Source organism: Pogoniulus pusillus, chromosome 1, assembly GCF_015220805.1.
Source record: "Pogoniulus pusillus isolate bPogPus1 chromosome 1, bPogPus1.pri, whole genome shotgun sequence".
Lineage (NCBI taxonomy): Eukaryota > Metazoa > Chordata > Aves > Piciformes > Lybiidae > Pogoniulus > Pogoniulus pusillus.
The window spans coordinates 43,145,119-43,165,477 of NC_087264.1; the positions used below are offsets into that span (position 1 = coordinate 43,145,119).

At 41.0% G+C, this 20,359-nt stretch overlaps 1 protein-coding gene across 30 annotated transcripts in view; it reads left to right on the forward strand.

Moving 5' to 3' along the window:
- The window catches only part of NRXN3 (neurexin 3), a 1,092,565-nt gene that overhangs the window by 363,838 nt on the left and 708,368 nt on the right, over positions 1-20,359 (forward strand). The gene's annotated exons all lie outside the window — the stretch shown is intronic.

Below are 20,359 nucleotides of genomic sequence, written 5' to 3' on the forward strand. Positions count from 1 at the left end.
CTTTGAAGCATCTTTTAGATGTGACAGTTTCTAACGGCATCTGCTGAGCAGCTGGAACATCTGAGAATGTATTAAAATTAACTGATTGTCTCTACTATGTTTTATAATGATGAGTAGAAATGATTTATTTATTTAAAATTTATGTTGTCTTTCCTGTTTCTTCAGCCTGTTTCCATCAACATATGCTTTTGATACTTCAGGCCACTTCTGCCTTCCATGCTCCATATGAATTTGTTAGTGATCCAGGTGTTCTTTATCTCATATGAATATGGTAATTGATGGCATAGAAGAACGTAATTTCTAGTGTGTTTTTCTCTAAACTTCTGTGTTTCTGGCTGTTTATTGCTGAGTGGAGCTTTCACAAGGTCTTTCCAGTTGAAGAAATAATGATTATCCAAAACTATATTAGATTTTTTGCTACTGTCAGCTCCTGTAAAGAGCACTTGAACAACTAAAAAAGGATGTTGATGGATAGATGAGTAAGAACGTTTGGTTAAAGAATTTTAGTATTTTCTACTTCTGTTAGTGTCTGCCTCTTCTACAGGACAAATACTGTAGGGGCACATTTGTCAATCTGCTGGTTTATAAATGGCAGCTCTGAAGACTGGCTTCTCCTTAATGCAAGCCACAAAATACATCCTATCTATAAGTCTAGGCATAATGCTGCTCACTTAACTCTCACATTAAAGAACATCTTGCCACAGCAGATCAGTTTTGCCTGAATCACATTGTGTCAGGGAAGGTAGAATTTGCATCATCTGAAGTGTTAAGTCACCATGAAGAAAGGAAATACCTTATCACCTTCTCATCCTAGCTTTCCCAGGTAACTCCCAGAAAGATAGAAAACATGTCACGTGTCATCTCAATGGGCTTGCTTACTTTGAGTATGCAGAGTGTCTCTTGTGATCTGTTATTTGTGTGAAGATGAACTGATGACACCTGGTACAAGGGTCATGTCAGACTACACAGTATTCCTTGACTCTCTTACTATTCAGTGGCTCATATCAGTGTCTGTGGTTTCACACTCCACTTCCATTCCATAGCCTCAAATCAGAGCAGTTTGTGTCTGATGAGGCTTCTGGTTGTCCCTACAATTAATGGAAATATCTTGATGGAAGTGGCCAGGATGAAATGGATTCATTGGCCATGAAAAATTGTTTCCAATATTTAAAATTGCTATATAGACCTAGGAGATGTTATCTGTGTAATTAGCTTTCTCTATCTCTCCTCTTTGCCCAGTTGAAGCCATCAAGCTGAAAGGCAGGCACTGGCATAGTGCATTTTCTGTCTCATTTCTTCCTCTCTATTCATCTCAGAGGGAAAGGAAAGACTTGGCATTCACGATGCTCCCTTAATTGACTCTCTCCATATGGAGATAGGCAGTCAACCCTTGGATACTTTGATTGATTGGATGAGGCTATTATGTGGTGTGGAAAGGCTAGGCAAAAGCATAGCCATCACCATGAGCATGAAAAAGTCGTGCTTGATGGTGTGTATTGGCTCACCCAGATCTGCTTGGTTTGTCTGCCATCTCCCACATGCAGTTAATTCACAGACTAGCTCACAGGGTGGTCCTGGTACCAGACACCAAGATATAGCTCTCCAGAAGGAAACCATTCTCACTTGCTCTGCTAAAGGGTGTGAGAATGTGTAAAGGAAAGGCACTTTTCATAATCTTTATTTACTTCCTTACCAGCACTACTTTTTTCCCCCGCCCTGGGTAATTCAGAGCAAGCAGGTTAAATCTGGGAGATGAGATGCAGAAGAGGGAAACTGTATCCTGATAAATCTCAATATGAGTTTTGGAGTGCCTTCTACTTTGTAATTATTATAGGTGATGAGTAGGTTGATAAGTAAAATTTAAAGCTCGTGAGATATCCCTCACTTCATTGCAAAAGTCATCCCATTGAAGAGACACAGCAGCTGGGATGATGTACAAGAAAGCTAACCTTGTAGTAAGTGCTATGTCTCATGATGTTTCTGTTTCTCATGGCCTGCAGGTGTTCACTTATGAAGTTCTGCCTGTTAAGCCAAAGTCCTCTTGTGGTCAGCCTGGGCTCTTTGATAGGGGTTTCCTGTCATCCTAATCTTGTGTTCTTGTGAGCAATTTAGCATTTTTCCATTTCTGAACAAGAAAGAATTGTAATCCTTCATGCTGCAGTACCACTAAAGGGAACAGGATAGGGCCAGTTGGAGGGGATTACTTTTGGAAGTTGTGTCAAAGCAGCAGAATTTAGGATTCAGACTGAGTCTTGTGGAATCAGACTTTTAAGTCTGACTACTCCAATACCCGCAGGCCCCATTTCAAACTGCTGAGAAAAGAAAAATATGGTGGTTTAAATGGTGATTTTTTTTTTAATGCACTACCTTTCATTAAATGAATAAAAATGGAAAATGACAATTCAGCCCTCAGCTGAAAAGCATGTTAGATTGACAGCTCTGGCAGTCCTAGGCTTGTGCTCAGAATGAGAAATATATACAGAGTAGTTATCCTTTACACCTTATTCATCTTTTAGAGGAGTATTTGCATTAGAGGTTAGAAGGTAGGTCAGGCTTCCTGAGCTACCTGGTCTTTGGTAGAGCTGCAAAGTAAAGTGGTGAAAGGAGGACATCATCTATAGTTCTGATTTCTTCTCCGCTGCTTGTGTAACTTGTGAAGATGGAAAAAGCCATGAGGCAGCTAAGTGCTCCCAGCCCTAAAGAAACAAAGCAAGGTGTTTTGAGACAAGCAGAACAAATGGAGTTTGTGCTGCATGTATCATCTGCTGCATTAGTGGACAAGAGTTCCCCTTTGAAAAAGTGATTGGCAAAGGGCATATGTTTGCTCAGTACTAAGAGGGAAGCAAGAATAAGGAAACGGTTTAAAATGTTTCATAGTTTTGTTGTTGCTGGGGTTTGTTGTTTTGTGGGTTTTGTTGGTTGGTTGGTTGATGTTTATATTTATTTATTAAATCTTTCTGTATTGGATGTTTGTGACTGAAGAGAAGGTTTAGATTTAGGTCAGATATTAGGAAGCACTTCCTCACAGAAAAGGTGATCAGGCACTGAAATGGACTGCCCAGGGAGGTGATGGAGTCATCACCCCTGGAGGTCTGTAAGAAAAGACTGAATGTGGCACTTGGTGGCATGCTTTAGCTGATGTCATTGTGTTAGGTTATAGGCTGGACTTGATCTCAGAGGTCTTTTCCATCCTCAATGATTCTGTGATTGTCTGGAGTTCAGTAGGATGGAGATGCACTTCTGTCTCACTTTGCCATTCTTCCTGCCGAGGCAACATCACAGTTCTGTATCTTGTTCAAGCACTACTTGTATGCTATTCCCCTAAACTTAATGGGTTCCTTCTGCCATTTCACTTCTAGTCCGCTGAAATTTCACTTTCCTATTTGGTGCAGCAGAGCAAGGAATGTCCTGGAAGATTTTTGGGAATGAGCTTTGTCAAACAAAAGGCTGGTATTTTTTTCTTTAGTCATTTTACAGCCTACAACAATTTTTTTTTTTTGATAAAGCAATTAGGCAAAACAAAACAGGATTCGACTAAAGGAATAAAGAGAAAGAAAAAATATTTATCATGGTTTTGTTTTAATGGCTTACTTTGGTTTTATAATATCTTCTAATTTTTTTATTTAAAGTCAAAGGTACTTCAGTTCCTTTAAAAATATCAAAACATAAAGAAGCACCACAAGTAGCCATGTCAAAGAGTAATGAATCCAGCAGACAGAAGAACTCACATCCAAATAAAAAAGGCAGAAAAATGTAGGCTGGAATTGCTATTGACTGTGAAACGTGCATGCTGCTAATGGACCTGCAGAAGAAACAAGAACATTGCAGCCATAAAGTGAAAACCTGGTCTGGTGTGAATACAGATGAGAGTGGGAAAGGCAATGCTTTTATGGGTCTGCTTTTGCACACATAGCCTTTTGAGCTAACCTGCTTATAAAGTCAGGGTGACAGGATGTAGATTTGCAATCAGTATTGTCATTTAGCCATTTCTCCCCCGGCTGATTTATAGTGCTGTGGCTTCTCTTTTCATTTGTCTTTTCCTGCTGGTTGGTAACTATTTGTTGAGCCCCTCTATTCTCTTTTACACTGTTTTGTTGTCTGTTTTTCTTTGGAGAGAAGCCATAGAAGTGAAAATGTTTGTAATTTACTCCTCTTTGCGTGTGAATGTGCGTGTGTAGTTTGTGCCACCAGCCGAGCCCCAGTCAGTAATTCTTCTGGAGTAGCAGATTTGAAACAGCTGCCATGTCCCTTCTGCTGGGAGTTGCTTTTGCCCAAGTAACTCATCACTCAGATTAGGGAGGCATACTGGCCTGCACAAATCTGTGAATCAGTGTGCTACATCAAAGTCCTAATAAAACTGCGTGGCACCCATCACTTGCTTCTCCTTGAAAGGGAGTATCCCGTTAGTCCTGAAGAGAGTGTGCATTCCAGGATCTGTAACTCTGCATCTATTTGGGTTCCTGCAATTGGCTGTGTAGTGGTTTTCCCTGCTTCAGCATTGCTTCTGAGTTACACAGTTGAGCCTTGGTGAAGGCAACCTATGAGACCATCGGGGCATCAAGGAGGATCACCGAGATGCAACTTGAAGGAGAGATGTGGGGCTCCGGTGTTAGACGTATCTGTGTTTGGGACTGACATATGCTCAGTAATGAGGCAAGAGAGTATTCAGGCAATACTCTGCAACCCATGTGACACTGCTTATGTCTCTGCACACTGGCAATGGATTTTGGATATTCTTTGCCACAGCGGATTGGTGTCTGCCACATCTCACAGTATTATCCCTCTTCATGTAGAAGACAGAGGTGGAGCTCAGGTGAGCTTTTATGCATTCGGGTAACACATGAGGAAACCTTCAAACTTAAAAGAAACAGGCAAGGTCATAGCTAAGAGAAAGCCAGTAAGTTGCAGACTTCTCTACCTGTCCCTGGGCTATCACTCTAAAGTCAATACTATTTATAAGGGTGCAAAATAATTATTCCACACAGACAAGTGCCATTAAAAAACATATGCAGAGTGTTTTCAAGAAGAGATAGATAACATTATAGTTTTATACTTTGGGAAACTGTGATACAGAGCAATTAAGGTACCTTCAGTAAGATTGAAGATTACAAAAGTAATTAGCCACAGACACAGGCCAAAGGGGTTGCATCTACTTTGCTGGGATTTAAATGCCTGAATTGAAGATATCAGATAATTTAGTCATTAGACTCTGAGATCACTGGGCTACTTTTTCTACCTTGAAAAAGCAATCTGATCTCTCTAAAATAATAGTTGCAGATCTCTACAGACATGGTGATATAATCCCAGGATATTTGATTAGGAGTTCTAGAGATAAATAACAACATACTGCGATAGGATAGAGATAATTTATATCAGAACTTGAGTTCCTTCATCATCTTCTCTCCTCCTGCTTTGGCACTCAGAAGAGCACTGATGAATCACTTTGGCCTTTCAGCCATGCAGTAATGAAAAGCTGATTACTGTACAGCTCCCCATGGATCAGCCTCTCTCTTATCCAGCATTGCACTCATACAACTATCATTCCCTATTTGCCTGGCTAGAATCCAGGGGACTCCAACTAACTGATTTGTGGAGGAAGCTAGTAGAGATGTGTTTGTAAAGTAAAACTGAAGTCATGCAAGCCTTAACATAAGGAACAAATGAACATTAAGGAAATACTGCCTTACAGTGAGAATTAACAGACAGTGATTTCCACAGGCCCAGGGGTAAAATCATGATTGCTATCACAGGTGCTATTCAGAAGGTGGTGTAGCATATCAGACACAGAGCATCCTGGGCTATACAGTGTATGCAGTCCAGGTTGCTCTGTAAGACTCTCTGCATCAGTGGCAGTTGTGCCATGTAAATTCAGCATCGCTATTGTGTTAATAAGTAACTTCTGTCAGGGCTTCTCACATAACAAGCCTTGACATATATGGGACATCACTGGCCCAGTACTGCATGAAAGTATACAATATAGACATGCCTTGGGATTCTCTCTGGCTTATATCACTACAGACAAGTTCACTTTATTTTGTCTTATCTTCCTCATCTGCACAAAACTCCAATACTTGAGACTTTCTTAAGTCATAGAAGTGTTGCAATGCAAAAAAATCATTAACCCCTGAGAGCTTCAAATTCTAGGATGAGAAGAGCTGAAGACCAGCAAAATATTTGTTTATGGTAATATGTGACCTTCTGTTTCATATTTTTTCCTGAACTTAAGGGATATCCTACCCTGAGAACAGGTGGGAAACCTGACCTAGAGAGTAATACTTACCTTTGTGTACAGAAACATGGGCAGATTTTGGTCCTATATATTAATAATTTGAATTTATATCCCTAAAAGAACAATATTGCCCAGATCTGCAATGTTTATTAAACGTCCTTAATGGCCACAGATTTTCTTTTAAAATAGCAGTGATGTTTTGTTGTGTGCTGCTTTCCTCTACCTGCAGTGTAATGCAATCACTGTGTAGCTGTTGAGACACAGTGCTGGATGTTTTAAGGTACATAAGCAACCTTTTGTAGGTCAAGTGCCGTAGTACTTGAGCCACTCAAGGGGAAAAAAACTTTCTAATTTCTTTGGCTTTGAAAAGGTAAAATTATTCATTGCCCTTTATGAAGCATTAAACAAATGATGAGATTTTGTATGGTATGTCAGCGATTGGCTGGATGTATTTAACTCAACAGTGGTATGAGATTTACAGAGCACACAAGAAGGGAGCCTTGAATATTTTTGCCCATTGACCTTTGCTAAGATAATAAGCCTGAATATCAGCTCCTCACCAGTTAAATTGTGTACTAATGAAGTGACATTGGATACTCAGTTACAGACATGCTAGTGAGAAGTATTCCTAGTCACAAGTGGAAATGCATATTTATGAAATGTGGGAATAAAAAGTATATCTCTTAACAAGCTTCCATGGCTGTTTCTTAGAGGAAAAAAGCCAAAGTGTAAAGAGTGTTGTTAAGCAGAGTTCAGTACATGTTACTTGGCAAAATTATAACCTGGGAGGGGGGGGAGGATGCTGAATCATCTCTGGTGGTGGAAGGACTGCTTTCCCAAAGGAAGTTCACAGGACACTAACGGTGGAATATTGGGTTATATTAAGAAGGGAAAGTACTGAATATCATAGACAGTATCTTGATAATGACCTTAGAGAATAGATGAAAATCCTGTCAGTTAGACTTTGGAAATTAGAATGGTTAAAATGGCAAAGCATGGGTAGGCCACTATATGCTTGAACGGAATATGCTTTGTAAGGAGGAAGGAAGGGAATGGAGCTGCATGATCTAGCCACCTCTTCTCTTTCTGGCTTTTATGGGTCTGTGAAATGTGTGCCTCAGAATAATGAAAACCTGAAAATCTCTTCCAACTTCAAAAGATCAGTTTTTCTTTCCAAATCTTGCTGATGACTGCATATGTTATTCCAATTAGCAAGAATGTGAAAAGAAGTCATAAGATGTGCAAGACATTGGTTCCCAAAGTATACTTTGTTTGATCCCTATCCTAATTTAGCATCATGGTAGCTCATACCGAGTTAGGAAGGGTAGAATACTTTATTGTGGTAATTTTTTTTTTATCTGAGCTTCTTTACTAGGTCTTAAAGAATTATAGACAAGTTTAGGCAAGTTAGAAACAATATTAAATAGCATATATTGCAGTACTGGATGGGAAAAGAATGTCTTGGAGGCAGGTATTTGCAAATATATGGCAATCACCAGATAGCTGGAAACCTATCCAGGTCCACATGCTACTGCATGTAACACCATTCTTGGTTTGGAAAGACAAATCATGTGCAGACATGGAACTCCAGAGAGAATCGAGTCAGACAATGGTGCTCATTTCAAAAACAATCTTGTGCAAAGCTGGGCCAAAGAGCATTGAGTGGATCTACCACATACCCTACTGTGCTCTGGCTTCAGGGAAGATTGAGCGCTACAATGGTTTGCTGAAAACCACCCAAAAAGCCATGGGGGGTGGAACTCTGAAAAACTGGGACAAACATTCAGCACAAGCTACCTGGTTGGTAAATAGTAGAGGTTCTGTAAACAGAGCAGGATCTGCACAATCAGATTTGGTCCAAACAGTAGATGGTGATAAAGTTCCTGTTGTACACGAGAAGAGTCTGTTAGGGAAAACTGCCTATGGTGCACTGTTTGAGTAGCAGTTGGCAGTTTCAGATCCTCTATGTCACGATGTCCCACAACTGCAGATTCATCTGAAAGTTCAGGTCTAATGGACAATTTCAGTTTATCATCCTCAATTTCTACAGATGCTATTCCAAAAGCCCACTTGTGACCTTTAGGATCTGATCTTTGAAACAACCTTGTCTCAAAAAGTCAATTCCCAGAATGCAAGGCACATCAGGACCAGTTACAGTAGTATGTTTCTTCCACTCTTTACCAGTTAAACTTAATTTGGTCTGTAACTTAGTTAACTTTTGATATGCACCAGTGATTCCAGAGATAGTTATAGACTCTATCCCTTTACAGTTTGATGGCAATAAAGTACACTGAGCTCCTGAGTCAGCTCAAGCCCTGTATTTCCCAACTTTTGAACTGCCAGGCCACCTAATGAATATGTTCAAATGGATTCGGTTTTCTCTACTATTCCTTTCCTCCTCCTGGCTGGAGGCAGGGCACCCCTAATGCTGAACATGGCATGTGGGGTGTACACAATGATTGGTGGTGTTGTGAGAGACATTGCAATTATTAGCATAGTTGCAATTACTCTGGAGAGCTGAAGAAGTGACAGCTACTTTTCTGGCATTGTTGCCTCTGTTTCTGCTACTCTGCAGTTCCCTGGCACTCTTCAAAAGAACTGAAGTAGGTTGACCATCCCACTTGTTCATATTCTCACCAAATTGGTTACACAGGATTATCCACAGTGGCCCATGTGATTGCTGCTGTCTAGGTGGAATTTGTCTCCTGGGCCGGAATTGCCTTGCAGGAGGTGGGCATTTGTTCATGAGGGCAGAAACGTGCACTCATTCAGATGATGAAGGGATGGTATCCTTTGCCAGATTGGATATGGAGGTTTTAAGTTCCTCCTTCAGTGCTTTCATGCTATCTTTAATTCCATCCTTTGTCTCTGTAGCCAGGATTTTTATGGCAGAGACTAGGGCAGACTGCAGCAAGCTATTTGCCTCAGTTGGTCAGTGCATTCACCAACACTCCTTGATAGAAACCTGCTAGCCAAGATGTTAGCATAGGATGAAGGAGCAACCTAGCAAACTTAATAAGCTTCTTTGTGAGACCTGTTCCAAGAGGAATGTCATCAGGCTCATGTGTGTCATGACCTCCATAAAGCCCTTCCTTCACAGCAAACTCCTTCAGAAGCTTAATTCCCTGCTCAATGGTGTTTCACTTCTTAGCTGCCCATGGCAAATCATATCATAGCCATAGCCAACAGGAGGTATGTCCACAAGCTAACCTTACTGAGAGGGCTTGCTAGGTATTTGTCCACTCCACTCTCCTTTGTGAGTGGCCCTAGCTGCTTTGCAAACTTGTCTCCTACCTGTAGGGCATTTGCACCAGTAGTACGGCATCTCACCAGCCAGCTTAGGATTGGCTCTCCTGATTCCCTTGCACATTCCTTTCTAACTTCCCTGATCTTTTTGAGGGGATCATTGGAATCCTGAATGTCATCCTTCTCCTTTCCCTCTGATTGTCCTTGGCCCAGAAACAGAACTTCCCTAAGAGCACTCTTAAACTACTCAGAACCATCCTCCTTCTTGGGAGCCGACCTCACATAACTTTTCTCATCAGAGTTTTGAGACCTGAGTGTATTGGCTAAGTCTCTAAGGCTGTATTTCTCCTCTTCTTCCTCTTGTGTACCAAAGATCCCCTCTGCTAAATCCTCACTTGAATCACTCTGTTAAATGTTTCATCTTAGCTTTCACCTTGGCTGGAGCCAGAAAGGCTATAGAAGTTTTTTCTAGTGGGTCTGAATCTCTGATAGTCTGATCTGCTACCTGTAATTTTGAATCTGGTTTAGGGTTAGAAGCTGCTGCCTGAGGATGGGAACTAGTTGAAGAGACAGAAGAGACTTCAGCAGCTGGACCTGGTCTTTGTCTGCCTGACATGTTATTGTCAACAACCGAGACTTTGACAGTTGTCCCAGAACCTGCGAGACAAAGTGTAGTGGTGGACATGATGGCCCCCTCTTGCTCTCACCCAGAACAGAAAGTGTTTTGAGAAAGTTGCTTGTTATCAGATCTGGGAGTCTGGCCAAGTTCTCTAGGCCTTATCTCTAACTCTGTTTGAGAGGAAACTTGCCTCTTCTGTTTTCTTAAAGCAGTCACATTTGAATTCTTCATGCATAATACTACTGTTAGTGCTAAACCCAGAAATATTTGGGCTAGGATCACACATGACAAATATACCACTGTATTACATGTGTAGAATCCACCACAGGGGTCTGGTAGTTCAGTGTTAGGCAGAATTACCTTCATCAGAGATGTTGAATAAATGTCAGCTGTTGTAGTATTTTCTGGCTTATTAAAAACAGAGTTGACAACAGTTCCTGTAATATTAAAGCTGACCCGACCCAGAAGATACTTTCCAAAATCCAAAAGCATTCCTTGAATCTTTCTCCACATTAAATTAAACAGGAGGGAACCAAGCTTGGCAACAATCCAATGATGCATATACCATAGACATAATGGATATAAAATACTACTGATTAACCACATAAGCTTCATCTTAACTTCCAGACTTAATTAGCAGTAAATCAAATTTAATTAGCCCCACGTGGAAGTGCCAAAATAAAAGATGTGATGACTTGGGAATTACCTGCCCCCCCCACTCTTATGGATTCACCTAGACTAGACTCAGCTGGCTGGAAGTTAAGAAATGAAGCTTTATATTTACAGCTTAGCACAATATATAAGCAGATATTTACAATATATCACAAATGTATACATCTGTATACAGAAATGTACAAGTTAAAAGTAATACAGAAACACAATACCCCTCCCAAAAATCAGAGTTCCCAGGAAGGGCTCCCAACCACCCTTCCACCTTCTTTCCACCCCTCTACCTTATCCCAGAGTATACCCTATGTGCAAGGTGAGTTTGGAGGATCAGCAAGGGGGGTTAGAAGCAAAATTAATTGGGTTACACAGCCATAGCCCAGGACAAAAAGCACAGGCACCGACTCCGATAGAGAGTTTCACACTCTCTCTCACTGTCTTATCTGTGTTTGTGTCCTTGTTTTTGTACATCTCAGCAAGGCTACGAGTGAAGCAGACATCACCCTTTTTTCCTTTTCACAGCCTGTAATAGAATTTTTCTTACTAGAATATTCCAATTAGCCTCGAACTAGCACACTCGAAGAGTTAGGGACAATGTTTGTGATGGCAATCACACAGTGACTGAGAGGAAGCAGGCACAGGCTTCAGGTAGCCAGTAGTGCATGCCACGTAGAGAATGTGCCAGTTCCCTCTCCAAGGTGCAGTCTTGATCTTGAAGCCACCTTCAGTTCAGTGCCCACATGAATATGAAATTAACATTCTGAAATCCACTTCAAGATTTAGATACTAAATAGCACTGTATGTAGTTATACAGCTGCAGCGTGTTGATGAGGCAGTTCAGTGCCTGGTTCCTCTGCCTTTACATCCCCATCTTCCTGTTAAACAGAGACTCCTTTTTTGCTAGACTTACAATTCTGTAGTCTGACCTCTCCACTTACCTAATTGCTCACAGGATGTCTTTTGCTTGGTTTAAGAGTTTTACAAGTGACTGTGCGCCTAGGTTCCTGTATTCTTTGTGTCGGTGACTTTGTATTTTGTGGAAGAGGTGTTAGTGTAAAACGCTGTGGAAGCCTGGAAGCTTCTCAGACTGGCTATCTATTGTTGGAGGGCTTTTTAATTAGGTTGGTGGTTTTCTGTTGAGCTGTGTCAGGAGCAAGTGAGAAAAGCATAGCAATTTCCTCTTCCAGATGTGGATGAAATTAGGGAAGTATGACAGTCCTGCAGCAATCCTGCTGGCTTTGGTCCCTTTGTTGGAGCACAGCTGTGCCCAGCAGCTGGTCTGAAATCAGGGAACCAGGAAATTTGCACAGTTAGCAGATATAAATAGATAATCTGTAACTATGAGAGATGCTTAACTCTGCAGTAAATAAACCCTAGTCCAAATAAAAGGCTAATTGAAATCTTAAACTGTCTTGTGCCTCAGTTCTTCCTATTTTGAGTCTCTGCAGAATTTGAAAGAGAAACAGGTGTGGTATCTATTGAGCCTCTATGTTTCAAGTGATGTCCTCTTTCCCTTAGATTATTTTTAGGCTCGTAGATTATTTTCCTGCTTCATTATTTTGAATTGTTTTATATTATTAGACTTTTTCAGGGCCTGTCTTGTGAAGAGTACAGTGAGGACACGGCAGGAAGCTCTTAGATCATCTAAAAAGGGAGGAACAGCAGCCCAATAGCAGTGTAACAGTTGTTCAGGGCACTGGGTTGTGTTCCTGTGCTGCCATGCCCTTGCAGTGTGACTGTGTGTGCTGGCTCCTATTTCACTCTCAGTTTCTGTTATGAAAGTAAGCCAGATCAAAAGACATTCTCGAGGCCATCTTAATGCTTTCAAACTGAGCTGAGGATTTCTGATGATGGGAATAGGAGACAGGAAATCCATTCTATTGGTAGACTTGCCCTTTCCTTGTTTAGTCAGAACATGTCAGCTATGTATTTTAGAAAACAGAATCTTCTTTGCAGTGTGGTGTACTGCTTTTTTAAAAATCCTTTCCAGGTATAAAGTAGGAAGAGCTTCTTTTGAAACAGCAATTGCTGATCCAGAACTTGTGCAAACACCAGAGAACACTTGGGACCTTGTGCAGCAAGCAGACATACGAGCTAATGGCAATCCCATTGCACAGAAAAATGACTGGAATCTGCTGCGTGTCTGCTTTCTCTTCCACTATAGGAGGAGTCACACTGCTGTCCCTTGTGAACACACATAGCAATTAATTCTCAGTAGTAGTGGTTATGTGACAAGTACATTGCAGCCTCTTTCGCCATCTAATGGCATCAGACAGCACTGCCACCTGCCCCTCACTGTACCACGAACTATCTGCACGAATGCGCCAGCTCCTGGGGCTTGTGGCCTCTGCGTTCCCATCACCTGCTTTGCTCACACAGCAGCTGCTGGCTCGCTTGACTTGCTAAATTGCTACAGGCACCTCGTTTGGGGAAAAGCTTTGCAGGCTTTTTGTCTTGTAATAGACTTGAAATATATACTGAAGCGTATTGTTTCCTTAACACACCTGAATACTCTCAGTCTTTCTACCCTTGGGCTCCCACTGTACTCTTGCAGCCCCTTCAGGAAGTCTAAAGAAGCAGCAGAACATGCTCTACCATACAGATGTCAGGGTCATGACTGAGCCCAGTGCAGGAGCCTATGAATCACTCTATATTGAAAACAGAGAAGTAATTTGCTCTTGGTGCAAGAGAGGCTGCATAACTGCATCTCCTGGTGAAGAGCTTAACATCCCTGTCCTCCAGGCATATGGGGATTGATGGCTCATGCATGAAGTTAGGAGGTTTTAAACTCTTGAATGGCTCTCGTGGGTTAAGATAATAACAAGTTGGAGAGTTATATGTTCTTTCTATATGTATCACAGGTACTTGTCTTCCATCACAACAGTCTGACAACCCTTGTTGGCCCTGACTTGCACATTAGAAAGGGGACCAAACTGAGCTGTCTTCAGTGGGTGTTGAAATAGAATCTGATGTCCTGTCAGAAGTGGATTTCAGATATGTCTATGCCTGATATCCTCAATACAAGAGTTGCTTTATTTTCTCTGATTGCAATTTCCTTTTAATATTTTGGTTCTAGTTCTGTAATGATTTCGTAAGGAAGGATCTCAAAATAAGTTTTTGAAGAGAGGTGACATTCTTTCTTCCTCTGAGGTAAAGGAAAATCACAGAGTGACTTGTTGAATCTCAAAAATTCTACTTGTGCCTTTCTGCTTTAGATAACAGATCAACCTTATTGGGGGCTTGATAGAAACATAATAAAGAGGAATATTAAGTAGTGTTTCAGGAAGGAAATACTTGACCCATTTGGACTAGATTCATCTCCTTTTAGTGCATAGCAAGGCCATTCTGCCCATACTTCAGTCACTAAAAAAAAAGTGGTTTGAGGGCTTCACTGTCAGATCATGAAGCAAGTGATAAATGTCTGAAAGGAAAGTGCACTGGTACTGGCTGAAATACCCAATAAGTCAATATCAGTGGAGTAATCTAGCTTGTTTAACTTTGTTTCTATACTCCTCCAATGCTGGTAGTTTTCATCAGAAATTAAGATGACATTATTGGTCCTCAAAATATCTTAAGTCTGAACTTTGGCTTTATTTTATTCTTTGTTGTGCAGTCTCTCATCTGTGGCATAAAACTGAGAATCAAATCTGACAGTTTGAGAAAGTAATCACACCCTTGATGAAGATACATTATGTCACCTAAAACATATTCTTCTGCTTCACCAGCAGCCAGTAACGTAAGAAGCAGCATATAATTAAATGTTGCTGTGATTGTCAACCCAAATTCAGGACATGCAGGTCAAAGCAGTGATTATGACCTTGGGTGCTGGCTGTCAAACCTGCTTCAGAGTTACAGTTCCACCGCTAGGTGGCAGTTTCACACACTCTGCTATTTTCTCAATGTATGTTTTCAGGTTGGGAAGTTGCCTTTTCTTCCAAAATAAGGAAATCTTAACTCTGCTTTCCATACCAAAGGCACCTCTGTGAAATTCAGTATCACAGCAAAGTTCTACTTTATCAGAAAGATGAAGAGTTTTGCTTTTTCAGGACCCAAGAAACAAAGAAATCAATATTCCCGTTAAATTAATGCAACGTGGTAATTAAAGAAATGAACTGTGATGCTGTGGGAAATTAGAACTGTATGAATCCATCAGTTTCATAATTTACTGGGGATTGTCTTCAATATGTCAATATTTCCCTTTACCCATTTGAAACTTTTTTTTTCCCCCACAGAGAAAATGTGCATACTCTCAGGTTCCAGACTGAGGGAAGTCAGATGGTAGTTATTTTTTCTTGGTTTAAATATGCTCTCCAGTGAAATCCACGTTCTTGTTGCAATCTTAATAAATGACTGTCTCAGTTCTAGTTTAAATTTTCAGAGACTCAAATAAATTTGATAGAACCAATAACAATGTTATAAAAGTGCCCTTTCCCTCTTCCCCTTCTTTCCCAAAAGAAAGGGATTAGATGGAGAGAGAGAGAGAAGTAAACACACCCAAATAAATCAATCTCACTCCATTTGGAAGTTAAAAAGAAAAGTTTAACAACAACTTAAAAAGGTATCTGAGGTAGGGAAGTTACAAAAGGTTAGGGAAGGGAAAGCAAATACAAAATGTATAAACACAACCCGATTGTGATGGTGATGGCTTTGTCTGCCTCATGGGTGATGGCCACGTGGTGAAACAAAGACAAACCAGGAACAGATGGTAGTGCTGGTATGCAGGGAGCAGGCAATGCAGAGAGATGCAGAGAGAGTGAAACAGGAAGTCCCTCTGCTTTTATGGGACAGGAAGGGGGAGTGGGCTAACCATCACCTGGTGGTGTTCAGACCCACCCCTGGGGAGTGGTCAAGACCACCTAGGGTTAGGTTCAGGGCTGCTCCCCCTGGAAGGTTAACCCTATACAATGACTGAGTTTCCTGAAGGTCTGGGACTGGAATCTATATTTAAAACCTCATCTTATTCTGAGGCATTCTGCTAACACTGAGGGAAGTTAGACTTGGAAATAAGTACATCGCCCAGGTGCTATTGCAAAGATCACATGATAAAGACCTTGCTTAGAAAAAAGGTAAAGAGGATGATGTCTGGAATCTCAGGCTTCAAAATGAAAAAATGTAACTGCATCCTGGGAATGTTTATGTTGATCCTTTACACTTTATCTCATTAAATTCTCAATGAGCATTACATGCAGATATTTTTTGGAATTCAGAGTTTAGAAGTAAGATACTGTGTTTTGCTCAGCAGCAATCTAAAAGTGCTCCTATTGCACCTGAGAAGCTGAAGGTTTCCTCAAAAATGCCAGTACATCCAAGCCAAAGATGAGCCTCAGTGACTGAGATATTATAGGAAAGGTTTGTTCTCTGTGTGTGTTGGTTTTTTACAGTAAAATGGCCCTTTTGTGTTACATAGCACACGAATTTCACTTTGCCTGGTTACTCCTACTGTTGATCAAACCTCAAAGCTGTCATATTCTGAGTAACTCAGAGCTTTCTCTTTGTGGAAGTGAGAGCTTTGCCTGTCTTCTTTTGGTTATGTTTCCCTTTTGTGTTCCTCTCCTTGTGGAGGCAGAATTCAGTCCAGCTGACATAGGAGGAGTGCTTATACAGTATGAAAAAGTGATATGTCCTGGAAGCTCAAGTGGCAGCAGGTGTACCAGTGTGTTTCCCAGCAGAAATGGTGCAATGTGACTAGGTACAATCCTTATTTCTTCAATATCGTGGAGAAAGTTGTTACAGCATGATAAAACTGCTGTTAAGACAAAGTCAGCCCCTTAACTCCTTTTGAAGATAATGATATTGTATGTTTGTCAGCACTGTGCATGTTCTGTTTGGTTGTTTTAATAAGCTACTCCAATGAACTCTGGTCCCTACAGCTGAAGGATGCCTTTTCAGAGTTGTAGCCTATCTTTCTCATTCTTTTTCCTGTAGATCCAGAAACAGTAGGGGTACAAACCCCAGATAGGCCAAGAGAAGGGGCTAAATACCACTGGAGCAGCAAGTTCCTGAAAGACCAAAAGGATGCCAAAAAGATGGTTTAGTTACTTTTTTTTCCTTCCTTTTTTCCCCTCTCCCAGTTTCCATCCATAATGATTAGTGGGGTTTTGTCACTATAGAGAAATACCATTTGAAATAGTAGAAAGTATCAGACTCTTTCCACCTGTTTATATCTATGTCTGATAGATAAAATTTGCTGGCAGAGCCAGTTCCAGTAGGGCTGTCTCAGAACCTGAAAAACCTCATGATGGATTTACCATGGCCTTTATACCAAGTTCATCTGACAGCCACGGTCCTATCTGATTTTGCCGTACTTTGGTGAATTGTGTTGGACTGCATTCTGATAGTCACACCTTCTCTGATACACTTCAGAGGTTTCACCAAATAATACAAATAAAAGCATCCTCCAGTCCTTCAAACATACATTTAAACATCTGGCTGTCCCCCAAACTTACCTTGGCTTCCATTTTTGAGTGCTCTCTTTGTTCCAATTCATTCCTTTCCCTTTGTTAACTCTTACTAGGTACCTGTTTCGTACTCGTATCAACAAAAGCTAATTGCTGTAAGAAGATTGTGCATCTAATTAGCTTTGTGGATAATTTTCAGCAAATACATAGTGATTAACTGTCCTGACCTTACCTGTGATCCCACTCAGCTAAATGGGGTGGCTTTTGCAATTTAGTCTCCTAGTTTCAGTTCTCCTGCACTTAGGAGTGGGGGAGAGATTTTAGATGAAAGCAAACCATTCTTTCTACTGTACAGAGCATTAAGGTTGTGAATGGTGATTTGTTCATCAAATACTTAAATTGTTATTAGAATTCAGAATCTATTCTTAGAGACAGACATTCCTGTCTGCCACCTGATGAGCAAACATGTTGTAGGTAGCTTTATTTCTCAAATCAGGAGAGTGAATGTCCCTCTGGACTTTATTACAGTGGACAGAAGTGTTTTAGCCAGGCCAAAAAGCAGATTATTCACCATTAAAACTCTCTTAACTCAGAGTTTTCCATTATGTTTTGCACAAAGAGAACAATAGAGGACATGGCTGCATCCTCACATTTTATCTGTAAGTCTTAATATGAGTGATGATGTAACTGCTTTCCAGTTTCACATCCAGCATAAACGCAGGACTGATCCAAGTGTTTCAGTGGAAGTCATAGATTCTGCAGAAGTTGGTTTGCAAATCCTTTGCACAGAAATGATGTTTTCATTTTAAAATAGATTGCGGTTTCAAGGTTTGGTTTTCTTCTGAATCAGAATAGACTCAGGCTTCAGGAGCTATCTCAGTAACTAAAATAGAAGCAGCCAAGAAGATGCAGCTTTACTTAGCTTGCATCAGGCTGGTGCTTTTAGACTATGGCACCCTTCACTGTTTTCTGACTGCTGCCCTGAACTTCGAAGTGAATAAAATAGGCAGCACAGTGCTAAATGTGATTTTTTTAGTGTCACACTTGCTGTTGTAATTTATACATCTACAATTCTTTTAGCTGGAGCATCTCACAGAATTTGCCAGCTAAACCTTCACAGCTTCCACAAGTAGGATTTATTACATTTTACAATTCCCATCAGGATAACTGGAGACTTTTGGAGCTCAGGAACAAAGAAAAAGAGTAATGAGATTCTCTTACCAGTGAATATAAAGCTTTTGAGTTTTGGATGGAGGGCCTGGGATAGTTACTGTTGGATATAAGTCCATCCACTGAATGCTAGGTCTGGGCACTTAGTTCTTGCACCACAGTCTTTGGCATTTGAAATAGGCTTGTAGGGTTTTAATAACTGATTTTTGCACAATTATAACCAGTGTTTTGGACCATGAGTTGCTAACCCTGTCCTTACCAAAAGATTTTATAAGGGACCACTCATGGATAGCTTTAATTGTCTGAACAAGGAAATTCTAGGTAATTTAAGTATTTATTAGTTGTTGGATCTGAAATTCCTTCTTTTATAGGCACATGTCTTTACAGGTATGTTGTGGAGGCAGGGAATTAATGTGGCTGAGTCAGGAACTATAAAAAATAGAATTATTTTATTTTTCTGGAACCCTGCCCCCAAAACTACATACAAAAAATAGTTTCGTTTATTAACAGATTCAGTTTGATTGGGAATTTCTTCCAAAATGATGTTATGGATGAATTTAGATATTTAGGAAGTCAGGAAATTGAAGAGGCTAAGCTATAAACAGAGCTTTACCCCACTATCTATCAGGCTGAGCAGAAGATTAAGGGAATAGCATCTTACTCATGGAGGTGGGATAGGCATTTGGCAATGATCCCTTACTGGATTCCTCTGCAGGAGCAGCCTTCTGACCTTGCAGGCAATATCCAGTAATAGAGATCCGTGCCACAGAAACACGAAGTGAATGACAGAGCCACCAAACTCAGAAATGTCTCAAGCACTTCTTCCTGAGTGGGATAGTTGTGGAACGATGCTGCCTTCACAGCAGCAGGGGAGAGCCAAAACTCTCTCACAAAGGACCCCAGGGCATGCCAAGCCTGCAGGTTTGCACAGAATGGTGCAAAGTGGAGAGAACAGTCCAAAAGCAGGGATGGAGCAAAACTGAAAAACGTGCAAAAAGGTAGGAGCCATCCAAAAGTGGAGATGGTCCAGTCACAGCAGGAACCTGTCCTGCCAGGCACTCCGTTAAGGCAGCAGCTCACTCAAGACAGGAACTCTCAAAGTGGGAACCCTTGCTCTATTTATCCTTTTTCTAGACAAAGTGTCCATTTACCATTTATACTGAGCACAAAAACCCAGCCAACCACCAGCCCAACTCCAGTGCACTCTTCCACATGGGTCAGCCCGTGTGCAGAAAGGCACCTTTTGCTGGCATGCTTCAAGCCCGCAGGGCAGTGTTGGGGGGAAGCAGTTTTCACGCCACCTTCTCCCATTCAAACCTGCAGAGTGGGAGGGAGAAGAAAGAAATTTGGGGTACCCCTGGACAAAGTATCAGAATCATACAGTGGAATTTGGTTTGCAGCACAGTCATGCTTTCAAAAGGCAGTGCCTATTACTTGAAAGTAGGACTTGATTTCTTTTACATGCTAGTGAAACTTACAACAGGTATTTCCTGCTTCAGCCTTGGCAGTATCAACTGCCATCCCATGCCATATGCTAGTTTCTGTGTCTCTTTTCCTCTTTGTCATGGTGACATTAATTGGACAGTAGTTGCAATTAGCTGGGTGAACAACCCTGCCGTTACATCACTGGTGATGACTTCATTAGGAGTGGACAGAGCCTGTGGGATGCCTGGAAATCAGTGTCATCATTTCTGCACTGTCTGTGCTGTACTGACACAGAATTCCACTGGGATTGGTGGGTTTGCAAATGTTTTTAGGAGAAGCAGCAGGTCTGCAGTAGAGGAAAAGACACTGAAAGGGCTTTCCCTCAGCTCCTAGTATTATAAACTCAGCTTAGTTGATCTTATATTTTAAATCTGGAAGCTATAGTCTAAAACCCCAAGTTATATGTTGTCCTGTAGTTTCCCCCAGCTTGTATGCTGCCCTTACCTTCCTAATTGCTACCTGCTTTGTTGTAGTAGGCTTTCCACAAGGATGACCTACTGGCCATTCTTAGTGAGTGTTGTGATATTCCCATTTCCATGAAGCTGA